This window comes from Protopterus annectens, chromosome 5.part0 (genome assembly GCF_019279795.1).
Source record: "Protopterus annectens isolate FY-2018-M chromosome 5.part0, PAN1.0, whole genome shotgun sequence".
Classification (NCBI taxonomy): domain Eukaryota; kingdom Metazoa; phylum Chordata; order Ceratodontiformes; family Protopteridae; genus Protopterus; species Protopterus annectens.
The window spans coordinates 1,168,332,993-1,168,350,503 of record NC_056735.1 but is presented as its reverse complement, the minus strand read 5'-3'; the positions used below and the strand labels follow the sequence as shown (position 1 = coordinate 1,168,350,503).

The following is a 17,511-nucleotide window of genomic DNA, read 5'->3' as shown; positions in this document are numbered from 1 at the left end:
GTGCAGTATTAACACTAATCCAAATGATAGTAGTTGGCCAAGACAGCTAGGCACTCTGGAGTGGCCTACACAGTGTCACCAAATAAATAGAAGTACTCTCAAAGGTTAGATACTTTCTACAAGGACCAGCCACAATAAAAGTTTTAATATATTTAATAATAAATAATAAAAGAACATGAAAATATTGAATATGTATTTATAGTAAAGCACAGAAAATATTGAAATTAACATTGATGGACAGACTTGTACAAATAAAGAACTCTCTAAACTAAGCTTCACTATATTCCTGACTGAATCTAGAATTTACTGTTACCTAGTTAAGTTACTTATGCTGTGGGTGAGGGTCTTTCTAGGCAGGTTCCCCAAAACAAGAATACTCAATACTCTGAGATTTCTTTTTTTAGATATCTAAAATATAATTTTCAAGAGAGCTGGCAGAATGACCTAATCTGGTCCCTTGACTCGAAGTTCTTGCAGTATTCCCCTTTGGAGCTGAGATGTGTATTGTAGCAGTCTATGCTAAATTCCCATCTAAATGTTTATGGCAATGCCTGGGACTTCCCCTTTTTACTAAGCTAATGATCAAAGGCTTTTTCTCAGACCTAGTGTCTCCATTCCTATTCAGCACTGTGGAGTGCCATTTTAATGGCCTAGCAGCTCATTTACATTTCCCTTATAATTCTTAATACAAGCTAACTGGTTATCCATTGCTGTCCCAGTATCCTCTATTAAAACATTTACATTTAATTCAGTTATTATAATGCATGTACATTTCTTTTCATAGGTTCATAGGTAGGTACTAGGATATTGGCCCTAGGGCCTATATAAGCCTAGCCAAAAAGGTACCCTGGCTTTCGCCACTCAAGAAAATTATTTTCCTGTGCCCCTGTCAAGCAGAGCCACAGAAGTGATCCATGGGGTGAATTTCCTATTTCCCATCCAATCGTCAAGATTTTTCTTGAGTGCCAATGAGGAGCTCTGTTTGACATAGGTAGTCTGTTCCAGAGTATGGGAAGTCTCTGGGGCAGGAATCTATCCCTCCAGCGTGTTCTGTTTATTGTGGTGACAAGGTTTAGGTCCCTAAAGTGTGTAGCTTGGAGGGATTGGGATTTCTTTAAGTTGAGCATGTCCAACAGCTCTGGGTTTGACATAGCTTTGTATGTTAGGCAGAGACTCCTCCTGAGTAGGCGATATACTACAGAGTAAAGCTGGAGGTTTTTGAGATGGTCTGCGTAGGGCATCTGTTTGAGGTCAGTAATCCTCTTTGTGAGGAATTTGTGGCCTTTCCAGTTGTTGTAGATATCTTGTGAGGTACATACCAAAAGGGGCGTTGTACTCTATAATAAGTCTGAGTGATGAGTAGAGGGGAACAATACTTCTTTTTCTGGATGAGAAACCTTTTGTGATGAGGTGTGCCACATAGAAGGATTTCCTGACCACTGTGGCAATGTGATTATCAAAGGAGAGACTACTGTCCATCACACTTTTGGTGTTAAGTAGACTACCGCCTATGTGGTAGTTCATGGGTACAGAGTTACCAAAGGGGGTGACGGTGCACTTTTTGGCATTGAGTTTGAGTTCATGGCTTTGACACCAGACATCTGTCTCTGAGGCCCTTTTGTAGGATGTCCACATCGTTAGGAGTTTCAATTATGGCTCCTAGTTTGCAGTCATCTGCAAACTTAGTTAGCCAAAGACCTTCTGTGTTAGCTTGTACTTCAGAGAAGTAGATACCAAACAGGAGAGGACCCAGGACTGAACCCTGTGGTACTCCACTTGTCACTGGTCAGAAATCTGATTGAAGTCTGCTACTTTTAGAGTGTAGGTTATGTCAGTAAGCCAGTTGGCAACCCATCTTGTGACATAGGGATTTATACCTAGTTTAGTGAGTTTATCTATAATTTCAGAGTGGGGGATGGTGTTGAACACCTTGGCGAGATCTAGATAGGATGTATGAACCACCTTGCCCTCATCTATGGCTCTGGTGACTGCTTCAAATAAGTGTTATCAGGTTTAGGAGACATGATCTGCCTTTTACAAACCCGAACTGTGTGGGGTCCAGAGTTTGGAGATCTCCAATGTCTTTGTTTATGAGTTCATGATGATACGTTCCATGGCCTTGCAGACCAGGCTCGTCAGGCTAATGGAGCGGTAGTTCCTGGGGTCTGTCGTGGCTCCCCCTTTGTGGAGTGGGATAACCGTTGCTGTGCACCATTCAGTGAGTACAAAGCCTGAGGTGAGGCTATGACTGAACATTGTACTTAGGTGGGGTGTCAGTTCATTTTGTAGTTTCTGTAGAAGGCAGCCTGGGGTATTGTCAGGTCCCATGGATGCTGTGTTCTTGGCTTTGGAGAGTGAGATTTTTACCTGTGCAGCCGTGATTACAGGAACTTTGCATTCTTCCAGTATAGAGAGAGGTTCAGTGCTAACTTTAACCCCCTCTCACCCCTTAAAGGGCCCATCTGCCAGGATGTTGGCAATATCAGTTGGTTCTGTATATTTAATACCATTGTGCTGTAACTCAGAGCAGATCTGAGTGTTGCCATTGAGATTCTTGACATAGCTATAGAATGCTTTCAGCAGGGAGCACTGTTGATACATTTTAACACCAGCAAACCTCACAAATACATTTTCAGTACAAGCATCTGTACAAATCATTTTGATATGCAAATGAAATACAGTTCTAATACATTTGTAACACAAGCATCTTATGTAAATCCGTTTGATATTCAAAGGACATATCATTCTTTACAAAACTCCAGCTGGCTATGCAGGCACTTGCCAATATCATCACAGTCACTTAGACTTGTGACGGAATGTTACCAACAGTATGGCAAAGAAATGCTTGTTGCAGTCATGAATGGGAGCAAAACAACCCTATAGAAGTGAAACATGAGGTGGTGTTGAGTAGTGGGAGGCAGAGGAGAATAGAAAAATGATATTTAATTCAAAGTGGTAATGTAAGAGCAAGCATACAGAGAAATACAAGTCATAATGGTATGTGGCATAAATGAACATGATCATAAGTAAATGTTTTACAACTGTAAATGCCTATTTATGTTGAATTGTATTAGACATTTTACAACTGTATATGTTTGTTGAATTTCAAGCCTGTACTCCAATCTGCTTACTTACACTATCAGACTATTTACCCCACTCATAGGACCAAAAACTGGGACTGGGTTAGCCAACTCGCTTAGCCCCTCCCTCCTGCCCCTTATCCCACTCCGCCCCCACTGTGTCTACATTTATAGCCACTAGGCTACACCCCTACTTCCTCCAACCTACACAACTTCCTCCAATTTCCTCCACACCTTTACTGTTTAACCTACTATTCCTCTGAAGCACATTGACCCATACATTGATGACATATAACATGTCTATAAATAATTATAAACTCCTTCCTCTTATCTTACCACTCTTAATTCTGCCATACTTTCTTACTAGCTATGAAAATCTCACATTAGTAGGTTTCTCTTATCAAAATACACCAAACCAAGACCCCCTACCTCCACTATCACCTGGAACTTGCCCTACTACACTACCCCAAAAATTATAAATTCCAACCACTTGCTTCAAAAACCACTCCAATCAACACCAAAATCCAAATATGAACTAAACTACTATTCAAAGTTATTAGACTAGTAGCGTATCTAAGAAAAACATAACCAAAGATGGGGACATCCATCCTAATCCAGGCCTAACCTTAACTCATCCCTGCAGCCCACCACTCTCCCACGACTGGTGGACTCCTCCTATCGCCCACTTAAACATTAGAAGCCCAAACAATAAGATACATAGCCTGCATGCTGTACTAGCCACATACCTCCCCAACATAATGTGTCTATCTGAAACATGGCTCCGGCCATCAACCAAAGACAATGAGATCCTGCCTCCTGTTTACAATATACTTAGGGCAGATGGAGTAAAGAAAAGAGGAGGTGGAATAGCCGTCTTATATAATAGCACATAACATCATAACTAACCTATACAGCCACCCCAGGTCTCTAACGCTGAAATACTAGCTCTAAAAATTCTACTAAATAATCACAAGGGCATTAACCTAATTATCACCTATATTCCCCCTGGGAACAAGCATTAGAAACACTAGAGGTCATTCTACATTGGACAGCCAACAACTACCCTCAAGAAATCATTGTCCTGGTGATGTTAATATTGACTGGAACCAATGCACAGCACAGTCCAACCCCATCCCTGTTAACCTACATGGATTCTCTCGGATAATATCATCTACCACACGTACAGGTAACAACCAAAAAGAGAGTATACTAGACTGGATACTCACCAACAGTCATCCCCAGAACTATATGTCTGGAACTCTCCCTAATTATCTTAGTGATCACCTGCTCACATACATCATGAAAGACAAAATTAATTGTACAAGCTTACCTATTTATAGGTCCATCAGATCCAAGAAAAACTTTGACCCAACTAAATTTCAACTTGAACTCAAATCATGTAACTGGACAAAACTAAAGTTCCTTCCTCTTGATGAGGCAAGTGTCATCATTTAACAATTCATTCCTTACTATACTTGACTCGCATGCCCTTAAATGCTCAGTAAGAATTAAAACTCAACTAGCACCCTGGCTAACAGACACCAAAACCAAAATAACAACTAGAGACAAAGCGTGGGATAAATGGCGCACTACCAAACTACCCCTAGATCGTATCAAATTCCAACAACTTAGAAATGAGACTAAAAAAGCCATCATACTAGATAAGAAAAATTACTTCTACAGTCTGCAACATAAACATGGAATAACCTCAAAATGCGGGGCAGGCATAAATAAACTTCTCCAACCAGGCAAATCCACTCTCCGACCCCAGAACATTATCTGACAAGAGCCAAGAAGATATAGCCAATTCATTCAATACTTTCTTCACAGAAACCATCAGTCATTAGCTAACCAACTTTCTCCTCCCCACACTTCTATAAACACTATACCTGACTCACCACTCTCTTGCAAGCCAGTGTCCACATCCTTTATCAGATCCCGTTTGAAAAACTGAAACCAACCACCCTTTCAGCCGACCTTCTGCGGCTGAATACCTGCAAATTACTGCAGATGCCGTAGCCTGCCCTTCTCAATCCCTAATTAACAGAACCATGGCGAGGCCTCAATCCTCAATTTGGAAAATATCTATGTTATTCCACTCACAAAGGAGGTTCATCCACAGAACTATCCAACTATAGACCTATAGCCATACTATCACCACTTGCCAAAGGTATGGAAAAGTGCATGCACAACCAACTAATGCTCTATCTAACCCAAAATAAACTACTCACAGACTCTCAACATGGATTCAGACCCCATCATAGTACAACCACTGCCCTCCTCTCTTTTGCAAAACATTAATCTTAACTTGGGAATAATAAAAAATATCCTCCACTCCTTCCTGGACCTATAAAAGCTCCTCTGATATGGTAAACCATCAGTTACTTCTATATACTTTAAAAACCCTGATCTAGATGCTCCAGCCTTGACTGGTTTCAAGCACCTCACTAGGAGACCTGAAAGCAGCAGTAATGTGGCAAAACAAGCTCTCCTGCCTACTACCAAATACCATAGGAGTTCCTCAAGGTTCCATATTAGGACCTCTCCTCTTTTCAGTCTTCATAAACGCCATCCAAACAGTCATCCCTGAAGCCACCTGCATTCAATATGCAGATGACTCGACTATAATATGTTCCAATGCCTCTCTTGCAAATCTACTAACTACCACCCAACACAGCTTCACCAAAGTCGAAAACTGGCTTGCCAACCATCTCCTGATCTTAAATCCAAACAAAACCAAGTTACTTCTCTTCTACCCAACCAATAGATCTCCGACTGAAAACTTCACTATAAAATCCAATGGGGCCATCATCTCCCCAGACACCTATACAAAACTATTAGGAGGAAACATTGACAATAAACTCAGATTTGATATACATATCAACAAAGCCATTAAGTCAGTCAACAAGAAACTTGGGACCCTATATAGAATTAAAGCCTTCCTTACCCCGAATGCCAGGGCAGCCACAGCCCGTTCACACCTTCTCTCTACCCTACTATATGCCTCTCCTGTCCTCACTCACCTTAACAAATCTGATCTGGCCAAGCTCTCATCCTGCTATAATCACATTGCCAGGTTCGTTACAGGCCTACCCTACAGAACACACCACTGTACTAACCTGAAAAGCGGATGGATAGAATTTCGATGGATAGAAATTCCAACACCTCTGGATGGATGGAATTCCCACACCTTAATTCCCACACCCAGTGATCTTCTGGTCCCAACTCAGAGGCCTTCAAAATCCTTAAACAACCTGAGACCACCCCAGCACTAGCAAAAAACTTAATGACTCCTACTCCAATCTAAGCTGCCTTGGCTCAGCAAACAGACTCCTTGTCCAAACAACTAAATCTCTCAACCTAGGTGGTGGCCTAGCTATTTGCCAACACCACTGGTAAAATATGGAACTCTCTCCCAAATAACATCACTTGCAACTTCTCTAAGTCAATTAAAAATAGTCTAAAACTCCACTTAAGTCACACTGGCTATGTCCTTGCTCAAGCCCAGACTAGCTCCTGTGCCATACATTAACTTCTAAAAAACATAAACAACTAGCTAAGATGATAAATTACTTTGTATACTGTGATAAAAGAAATATGTATCCCTGTCTAACTCTGTCATCATTATACTGCCTACAGGTCCTTGCTAATATGTTATTAATGTTACATTTGTAGTAATCTCAGAAATAGTAATGGCAGTCTTGTACTTGTATGTAAATAGCCTATGTTTTTGTTAAGTTCTTTCAGCTCATTTACTGTACCTAATTATCAATGTAACTCTGTTTGGAGCTTTCTCCCGGGCCTCAGCCGGGCCTCCGCTGAAAAAGGACATGTATCCAGTCTGCCCATCCCGGTTAACAAATGTAAAATAAATAAATAAATAAATAAAAATGTGATACAAGAATTTAGTCTGTAAAATAAATATTAAAATAGATGAGTACCTGTACACTGTCATAACATCATGTAGTAGAATGTTTCTTTGGAGAAAATAATGTACAAACAACAAAGTGCAATAAAAAAAAGAAAGTGTGGGAGGAACAAGGAAAAAGCGTGCATCTTCTCCTATCTGGGCTCAGGAAATCCAGGCAGTACTATAGATTTTTGGGAACATGTTTAGTGGTAAGCCAGGGTGCACGCTCTGGTGAGGCACCATGTAGACATATGACCTCAATGGCCCATCAAACAGACCCTTTACACTGTGCTTGAGTGAGTTAAGCAGACCCTGAAAGAGACTATATAGCAAATGTTGGTTGAGGGGGTAATCCATGATTCTAGTAGTGTACTTCTGTTTTAATATGTTGTATGACAAAACATAACCTAATAAGTAAGGATATTGTTTTAATAAGTAGTAATAGCATGCATTCCTGGTATCTAATCTGAAATAATTATAAGTTAAAGAAGTCAGCAAGTGGAGGGAGAGGTGGGGTGGTAGATAAGGAAGAACAGATAAGAGGAGCCCCATCATTGGTCCAAGTTGTTTGTCCACAATTACGCTAAGGCTGGCCCTGCTGTTTACATGTTTCCAGTGAAATGCCACAATGTGATAGGAAGTGTAAGACTTGATAGCACCACTACTTTTCTCACTACTCCAGTCTCGCAGGCAGATCCTCTGTTATGTGTGCAGTGTGTGGGATCTTTTCTCATTCAGATTCGCGATCAACAAAAGTTAAAATTACTTGTCTCTGTGTTTCTCAAAATCTAATTTCTTTGAAGTTGCTGAAGAGGCTTTTAAGAGGCAACCAGAGGGATTCAAAAATTTTTTTGTCTCCAGGACACTTCACAGTGCAGGCAGAAAGGAATATTCTGTTGTAGCCACCTTGTAATGTCAATGGTAGCTTCATATACTTCATTCCTGCTAACTCTGTTTTTCTTGATCAGAATGTATACACCTATGGCTTCATGAATTAAAGGTATTTTTTACCCCCCCCTCCAGTTACCAACCCTTCTATGAATTAGATCAAGCCCATTTTGTTTTGGGGAGGGGGCAAGAGCACTATCACCTAGAGACTTAAGCATGCAAGAAGCAGTCATCAGAGTTTTTGCTTATTTTAGACCTCACCAGTGACTTGCATACTTGTTGATGTGATTTCCTGCAGTGAAAGCTTCTCCTGCAAGCATATATGTTCCCGAATATGTCCCATAAGAGGATTTGTCAAAGTATAATGTTGACTTGGGAAGTGCCAATTTCATGTCCTTAGCCCATATGTTTTATGACATCTGCTGCATTGCAGTGGACTGTACTGCTTTTTTCCCCTTGGGTGAACTTTCCAGTTGACATCACCACTCATTGTCACCTCCCTTCATTATGTCCATACCCTGAACTGTTAATTGAACTTTGGTCTTTAGGTCCTTAGTTGGGGATACATCCCAAAAGTGGGAGTTACTCAAGTGGTTAGAATGACAGAATTACAACAGCAATTCTTACTTAGCTTATACGGTTTTGTCTTCATTACCAGATGTTCATTGTGTTTCACTATTGCAGCCAGCTATGAATCTGAGGCATCTTCTGCAAGACTGTCTGGTGGTACATGCAGGTATGCCTCCTTAAAGGTCCAAAGTAACTAGCCAAATGCTTGCCCAGCATGGAAGTAGAAGTTACTGAGATGTTAACATTTTGAATTTTGGAACATCAAAGAAAGTATTTAGGATTGACAAGTCCAGTATTGGTCTCCAGGCTTTGTCCTTTCTGGGTACCTTGGGTCTTAGGAAAATCTTGTTGTTCCTGCTGTGGTCTTTGATAGCTCCCATGTCCATGAGAGCAGCAATTTCCCTTTGTGCCTCTGCCCATTGGTTTTGTGGCAGGTTCGGCATACCTTTTGATTTTGGGAGGGTGTGAAAGTGGAACCTGTAACCTTGAGTAATTATATTCAGTACCCATTTGTCCTGGTTAATTATGTGCCAATTTTGTGCGAAAAGTACTAGCTTTCCCCCTAAGGGTGCTGCCAAAAGGTAAGTGCTTCGCCTTTGTAGAGGGAAGTCATTGGGACTGTTTCCTGTAAGGTTGTGATTTATCTTCTCCTCCTTTGGGGGTAGAAGCACCCCATTGTTTAGGTCTGTATGATCCTTGGGGCTGAGATCTGCATCTTGGGCATCTGTATCTGCCTCTTTGTGGCCTGAGACCTGAAAGGACCAATTTTTTGAAGGCCAGTTTCTACTAAACCTAGGTGGTTGAACCTGTAAGAAATCCTTTACTGTCTGCATAGATTTTGCTTTATCCTACATTTTCTTTAACACCTCTTCTGCCTCAACACTAAACAAAGTATCATGCTGTAGTGGAGCATCCAATAATTTTTCTTTAACATGTTCAGGTAAACTTTGTTCTTTCAACCAAGCATGCCTTCGAATGACAGAGCCTGTAACTGCGGCTCTGCAAGAAGCCTCTAATGATTCAAAACCACATTGTAAAGTATGTTTTCCCACTTGTTTAGCTGCATGCAATAATTCCTGCATTTCCTTATTGTCAGGATTTTTTTGTAAGCATTTTCTGTTTTAACAAAGACATAAGGTACTGTTGGTATTTAAGCATGTGAAACTGGCAATTTAAAGCCCTTACAGCTAAAGTAGCAGAAGTGTAGACTTTTTCCCCCCACCTATCCAGTGCTCTGGAATCCCTATCAGAGGGGACAGGGTTTTTTTGCAGTGGAAGCCTTAACCCCCTGTGGGACCCTGAGAAATTGTTTCTGGGTCAGCAGCAAGGTTTTTATAAAGAAATTTATGAGAGTCAGGGACCCTGTAGTACCTGTCTGGCTTGACTGGTGCAGGGGGTAAAGAATCAGGAGACGGACTGGATTCAGAGAAAACATCATCAACAATATCAAGCATAGGGGGGAGAGCTAGGGGCCTGTGCTGAGGCAGTAAAAGAAAATCTCTGAGCCTTTTCTTGGATTCAGAATAATCCTGGCTCTCCCAGTGGAAATGTTCCCTCATGGTGTGCAGAATTTCCCCAAAAGAATAATCCTCGGGTGGAGAGGCTGAAGGTATAGATTTCTTCTGCATCAGAGTCCTCACAGGGAGGAAGAGAATAACCCTGATCTGAAGAGGAATCGGAGGAAATAGAAACCTGGTCAGAGGAATCATAATCAGTGTCTTGCCTAGGCCTTTTTTCAGGAGGGGGATGGGATCCCCTGATCAAAGTAATTAAGTCTTCAGCCATTTTAAACATCTGTTTCTTTGGCATAGATGACCGTCCAGGAGAATACTGTACTTGTTTCCTTGTCTTTACTGGTGTCTTTGACTGTACCTTGGCTTTTGCAGAGGACTTAATAGTAAGCTGTGAAAGTCTGAAAACACCCTCAGAAGCCAATGCCTGCTCAGTGGCTCTGGACCCATCTGAGGGAATAGTTTCCGTAGGCCCAATACCTTGAGTATCCAGAGGCCTAGTTGTCTCCACGTGGGAGTCTGATATACGGCCTGTGGCTCTGAGGTAGTGGGTGTCAGGGGCTGCGAAAGTGCCTGAGAACCGGCGACTGGCCTAGAAGAGGCTTTGTCATCGGTTTTGGACCTCGGATGCCTGTCCTTTTCCTTGTCTTTGCGCTTTTTATGAATTCTGGTTGGTTATTCCGACGGCATTATATAGTTAAACCTTCGGCCAAAGTAATGTAAGGCAAAATCAAACCGATGTTTAATAGTGCGTTTGTTGAATCTAGCACAAAACAGACAACTAGTAACGTCGTGGTCAGGGCCTAGGCAAGGAATACAGTAAGAGTGAAAATCCTTGAGGTATTTGCTTCCCATAAGAAATACAATTGTTAACTTTTACTGACATTGATTCTGGAGCAAGAAAAAGTTTCCCCAACGGGGTACTTAGCTTTATTGAAGACTTCGGTTCTGAAACTCTATTTCGACAATCTCAGGAGTCGGCCGACCGGCACTTGCGAACTGCTTTTGCTTCGGGCACCGTGCGGCAAGAAAGACTGAAGAAAATTGCGTCGGTTGCATCTTTTATATCCCTGGCGCACTGACGTCAGGGAAGAGGCAACATCAACAAACGCCGGACCAAGACTTTGGAACTCGGGCCGACTCGGTAGCTCAGCAGGATAACCCAAGTGTAATGACTGCAAAAGTGAATACACTCAAACATCTACATTTATGGTAGGTACACAACTGTACTTTAAGCATCATTGGATTTACCTAGTTACTTATTTATCTGAAAAGTGATTTGGTACATTTTGTGGATTTAAAAATTCCCTTTGGGTTTCCCGATTCAAAACATAACCTAATAAGTAAGGATATTGTTTTAATAAGTAGTAATAGCATGCATTCCTGGTATCTAATCTGAAATAATTATAAGTTAAAGAAGTCAGCAAGTGGAGGGATAGGTGGGGTGGTAGATGGGAAGACAGATAAGGGGCCCCATCATTGGTCCAAATTGTTGTCCACAATTGCTAAGGCTGGCCCTGTTTTACATGTTTCAGTGAAATGCCACAATGTGATAGGAAGTGTAAGACTTGATAGCGCCACTACTTTTCTCACCACTCCAGTCTCGCAGGCAGATCCTCTATCGTGTGCAGTGTGTGGGATCTTTTCTTATTCAGACTAACATCAACAAAGTTAAATTACTTGTCTCTGTGTTTCTCAAAGTCTAATTCTTCAGTTGCTGAAGAGGCTTTGCAGAGGCAACCAGAGTTCAAATTTTGTCTCAGACACTTCACAGTGCAGGCAGAAAGGAATATTCTGTTGTACCTTGTAATGCAGTGGTAGCTTCATATACTTCATTCCTGTAACTCTGTTTTTCTTAATCAGAATATATACACCTGGCTTCATGAATTAAGGTATTTTTACCCCCCCTCCAGTTACCAACCCTTCTATGGTCGATCAACCCATTTGTTTCTGGGGGAGGGGGCAAGAGACTATCACTAGAGACCAGCATGCAGGCAGTCATCAGAGTTTTTCTTATTTTAGACCTCACCAGTGACTTGCATACTTGTTGATGTGATTTCCTGCAGTGGCTTCTCCTGCAAGCATACATGTTCCCGAATATGTCCCATGAAAGTTGTCATGTAAATGTGACTTGGAAGTGCCAATTTCATGTCCTTGGCCCATATGTTTTATGACATCTGCCTGCATTGCAGTGGACTGTACTGCTTTTTTTCCCCTTGGGTGAACAAGTTGACATCTGCCACTCATGTCCACCTCCCCTTCATTATGTCCATACCTGAACTGTTAATTGAACTTTGGTCTTTTCGGTCATAGTTGGGGATACATCCCCAAGTGGGGTTATAAAGTGGTTAGAATGACAGAATTACAACAGATGCTTACTTAAACATACGGTTTGTTTTCATTGCAGATGTTCATTGTGTTTCACTGTTGCAGCCAGCTATGAATCTGAGGCATCTTCTGCAAGACTGTCTGATTGGTACATGCAGGTATGCCTCCTTAAGGTCCAAAGTAACTAGCCAAGCCTTCTTGCCCAGCATGGGTAGAAGTTGCTGAAGTGTTAACATTTTGAATTTTGGAACATCAAAGAAAGTATTTAGGATTGACAAGTCCAGTATTGGTCTCCAGGCTTTGTCCTTTCTGGGTTCAAGGAAAAGTCTTGAGTAAAATCCTTGCCTCTGTTCGTGCTGTGGTACTCTTTGAATAGCTCCCATGTCCATGAGAGCAGCAATTTCCCTTTGTGCCTCTGCCCATTGGTTTTGTGGCAGGTTCGGCATACCTTTTGATTTTGGGAGGGTGTGAATGTGGAACCTGTAACCTTGAGTAATTATATTCAGTACCCATTTGTCCTGGTTAATTGTGCCAATTTTGTGCGAAAAGTACTAGCTTTCCCCCTAGGGGTGCTACCAAAAGGTAAGTGCTTCGCCTTTGTAGAGGGGAGTAATTGGGACTGTTTCCTGTAAGGTTGTGATTTGTCTCCTCCTTTGGGGGTAGAAGCACCCCATTGTTTAGGTCTGTAGGATCCTTGGGGCTGAGATCTGCATCTTGGGCATCTGTATCTGCCTCTTTGTGGCCTGAGACCTGAAAGGACCAATTTTTTGAAGGCCAGTTTCTACTAAACCTATGTGGTTGAACCTGTAAGAAATCTTTTACTGTCTGCATAGATTTTGCTTTATCCTCCATTTTCTTTGACACCTCTTCTGCCTCAACACTAAAAGTATCATGCTGTAGTGGAGCATCCAATAATTTTTCTTTAACATGTTCAGGTAAACTTTGTTCTTTCAACCAAGCATGCCTTCGAATGACAGAGCCTGTAACTGTGGCTCTGCAAGAAGCCTCTAATGATTCAAAACCACATTGTAAAGTATGTTTTCCCACTTGTTTAGCTGCATGCAATAATTCCTGCATTTCCTTATTGTCAGGACTTTTTTGTAAGCATTTTCTGTTTTAACAAAGACATAAGGTACTGTTGGTATTTAACCATGTGAAACTGGCAATTTAAAGCCCTTACAGTTAAAGTAGCAGAAGTGTAGACTTTTTTCCCCCACCTATCCAGTGCTCTGAAATCCCTATCAGAGGGGACAGGGTTTTTTTTGCAGTGGAAGCCTTAACCCCCTGTGGAACCCTGAGAAATTATTTCTGGGTCAGCAGCAAGGTTTTTATAAAGAAATTTGAGAGTCAGGGACCCTGTAATATCTGTCTGGCTTGACTGGTGCAGGGGGTAAAGAATCAGGAGACAGACTGGATTCAGAGAAAACATCATCAACAATATCAAGCACAGGGGGGAGAGCTAGGGGCCTGTGCTGAGGCAGTAAAAGAAAATCTCTGAGCCTTTTCTTGGATTCAGAATAATCCTGGCTCTCCCAGTGGAAATGTTCCCTCATGGTGTGCAGAGTTTCCCCAAAAGAATAATCCTCAGGTGGAGAGGCTGAAGGTATAGATTCTTCTGCATCAGAGTCCTCATAGGGAGGGAGGGAGAGAATAACCCTGATCTGAAGAGGAATCAGAGGAAATAGAAACCTGGTCAGAGGAATCATAATCAGTGTCTTGCCTAAGCCTTTTTTCAGGAGGGGGATGGGATCCCCTGATCAAAGTAATTAAGTCTTCAGCCATTTTAAGCATCTGTTTCTTTGGCATAGATGACCGTCCAGGAGAATGCTGTACTTGTTTCCTTGTCTTTACTGGTGTCTTTGACTGTACCTTGGCTTTTGCAGAGGACTTAATAGCAAGCTGTGAAGGTCTGAAAACACCCTCAGAAGCCGATGCCTGCTCAGTGGCTCCGGACCCATCTGAGGGAATAGTTTCCGTAGGCCCAATACCTTGAGTATCCAGAGGCCTAGTTGTCTCCACGTGGGAGTCTATTATACGGCCTGTGGCTCTGAGGTAGTGGGTGTCGGGGGCTGCGAAAGCACCTGAGAACCGGCGACTGGCTTAGAAGAGGCTTTGTCATCGGTTTTGGACCTTGAATGCCTGTCCTTTTCCTTGTCTTTGCGCTTTTTATGAATTCTGGTTGGTTATTCCAACGGCATTATATAGTTAAACCTTCGGCCAAGGCAAAATCAAACCGACGTTTAATAGTGCGTTTGTTGAATCTAGCACAAAACAGACAACTAGTAACGTCGTGGTCAGGGCCTAGGCAAGGAATACAGTAAGAGTGAAAATCCTTGAGGTATTTGCTTCCCATAAGAAATACAATTGTTAACTTTTACTGACATTGGTTCTGGAGCAAGAAAAAGTTTCCCCAATGGGGTACTTAGCTTTATTGAAGACTTTGGTTCTGAAACTCTATTTCGAAAATCTCCGGAGTCGGTCGACCGGCACTTGCGAACTGCTTTTGCTTCGGGCACCGCACGGCAAGAAAGACTGAAGAAAATGGCGTCGGTTGCATCTTTTATACCCCTGGCACACTGACGTCAGGGAAGAGGCGACATCAACAAACGCCGGACCAAGACTTTGGAACTCGGGCCGACTGCGGGTAGCCTGCGAGCAGGATAACCCAAGTGTAATGACTGCAAAAGTGAATACACTCAAACATCTACATTTATGGTAGGTACACAACTGTACTTTAAGCATCATTGGATTTACCTAGTTACTTATTTATCTTTCTGCAAGATTAAGTGTATATTGTGATATTCTATCTTTGTGGTCATTGTAAGAATTACCCTTTGGTTCCTGCATTCAGAGAAGCATATTGTGGCTGTAACAGGTGAGTCCTGGGTCTAACGATGTTTCAGTGGGATTTAGTGCCATTGTTCCCCGATACTCATCACTCATTAGACCCATTATAGAGTACAACACCCCTTTTGGTATGTACCTCACAAGACATCTACAACAACTGGAAAGGCCACAGAAATACCTCTTAAAGAGTATTACCAGCCTCAAACAGATGCCCTACTCAGTCTCAAACTCCAGCTTTACTCTGTCGTATATTGCCTACTCAGAGGCGATCTCTGCCTAACATACAAAGCTATGTCAAACCGAGAGTTGTTGGACATGCTTCACTTAAAGAAATCCCAATCCCTCCGAGCTACATGCTCTAGGGACCTAAACCTCGTCACCACAATAAACAGAACATGCTGGAGGGATAGATTCCTGTCCCCAGAGACTTCCTGGAACAAACTACCTATCTATATCAAACAAAGGTCCTCATTAGCACTCTTCAAGAAAAATCTTGATGATTGAATGGGAGATAGGAAATTCACCCCGGGGATCACTTCTGTGGCTCTGCTTGACAGGGGCACAGGAAAATAATTTTCTTGGGTGGCAAAAGCCAGGGTACCATTTGGCTAGGCTTCTATAGGCCCTAGGGCCAATAGCCTAGTACTGACCTATGAACATATGATTGTTACATGTCTCCACAGTTTTTAATCCAGTATAAGAAATGGTATGATTCTTCAGGATCTAAATTTATTTATTTATTTATTTTTTATAGAGTAGAGACAAAGTTGTGTACTTCTCTTTTAACAACTGATATAATCAGCTTTTTATTCTGTATTTTTATTTGTTAATTAACTTGGCCTTCTAGGCACAATTCCTGTTTTCAAGTTGCCTTATGCTTTTGTGGCAGGGTGAGAGAGAGGGATCAGTCTCCAACCACAACTGGCATGCTTTCAGGAAATATGGGTGGGCTGTTTTATTATAATATATTTAATAACCAGAGTTGTAAAAATCATTTTATTTGACTAGACAACAGTTCTTTAGGGAATGGGCAAACTGTAAATTAAACCCTGATCGGAGAATGAATTTGCTCTAGCAGGGTATTAATGTACAGGTAACACCTGCTAAAATAGAAAATTGGACATAAAGAAAACAAAACAGATTGCTGCTATTTTTTATGCTTGCTGAATGGCTTTGCTATTTAGAGAGCATTACTTCTTTCAGCTGCTCCCATTAGGGGTCGCCACCGCAGATCAAATGTTTCCATTTCTTCCTGCCCTCTGTATCTTGCTCTGTCACACCAACCACCTGCATGTCCTCTCTCACCACATCCATAAACCTTATCTTAGGCCTTCCTCTTTTCCTGTTACCTGGCAGCTTCATCCTTAGCATCTTTTTCCCAATATACTCTGCATCCCTCCTCGGCTCATGTCCAAACCAACGTAATCTTGCCTCTCTGGCTTTGTCTCCAAACCTTCCAACCTGGGCTGACCCTCTAATATACTTATTCCTAATCCTTTCCATCCTTGTCACACCCAGTGCAAATCTTAACATCTTCATCTCTGCCACGTCAAGCTCCAACTCCTGCCTTTTTGTCAGTGTCACTGTCTCCAACCCATATAACATAGTTGGTCTCACTACCCTCTTGTAGACCTTCCCTTTCACTCTTACTGGTACTTGTCTGTTACAAATCACTCCTGACACTCTTTTCCACCCACTCCATCCTGTCTGTACTTTCTTCTTCATCTCTCTTCCATACTCACCATTACTTTGAACTGTTGATCCCAAGTACTTAACTCATCCACCTTCGCCACCTCTACTCCCGGCATCCTTATCATTCCTCTGTCTTCCCTGTCATTCACACACATATATTCCGTCTTAGTAGTCCTGCTGACCTTCATTCCTCTTCTCTCTAGAGCATATCTCCACCTCTCCAGGGTCTCCTCCACCTGTTCCCTACTCCCACTACAAATCACAATGTCATCTGCAAACATCATAGTCCACGGGGACTCCTGTCTAATCTCGTCTGTCAATCTGTCCATCACCATTGCAAATAAGAAAGGGCTCAGAGCTGATCCTTGATGTAATCCCACCTCCACCTTAAATGCATCCATCACTCCCACCGCAGACCTCACTGCAGTCACACTACCCTCGTACATATCCTGTACCTCTCCTACATACTTCTATTTACTGCAATTTAGAGAGCATAAAATTAAAAAAAGTGTGTGTGTGTGTGTGTGTGTGTGTGTGTGTGTGTGTGTGTGTGTGTATGTATACATCTATTTAAAAAAAATGTCCATCTGTGATGGGAAGAGTGCAAGTAAGAATGACCAAGACAGCACATCGGTAACATGTTCTGTTTGCAGCAGGCAGTCCATATGCATGCTTTCATTAAATT

At 42.0% G+C, this 17,511-nt stretch overlaps 1 protein-coding gene across 2 annotated transcripts in view; it reads left to right on the top strand.

The window, feature by feature from the left end:
- The window catches only part of GK5 (glycerol kinase 5), a 478,960-nt gene that overhangs the window by 85,465 nt on the left and 375,984 nt on the right, over nt 1-17,511 (top strand). The window lies entirely within an intron of this gene.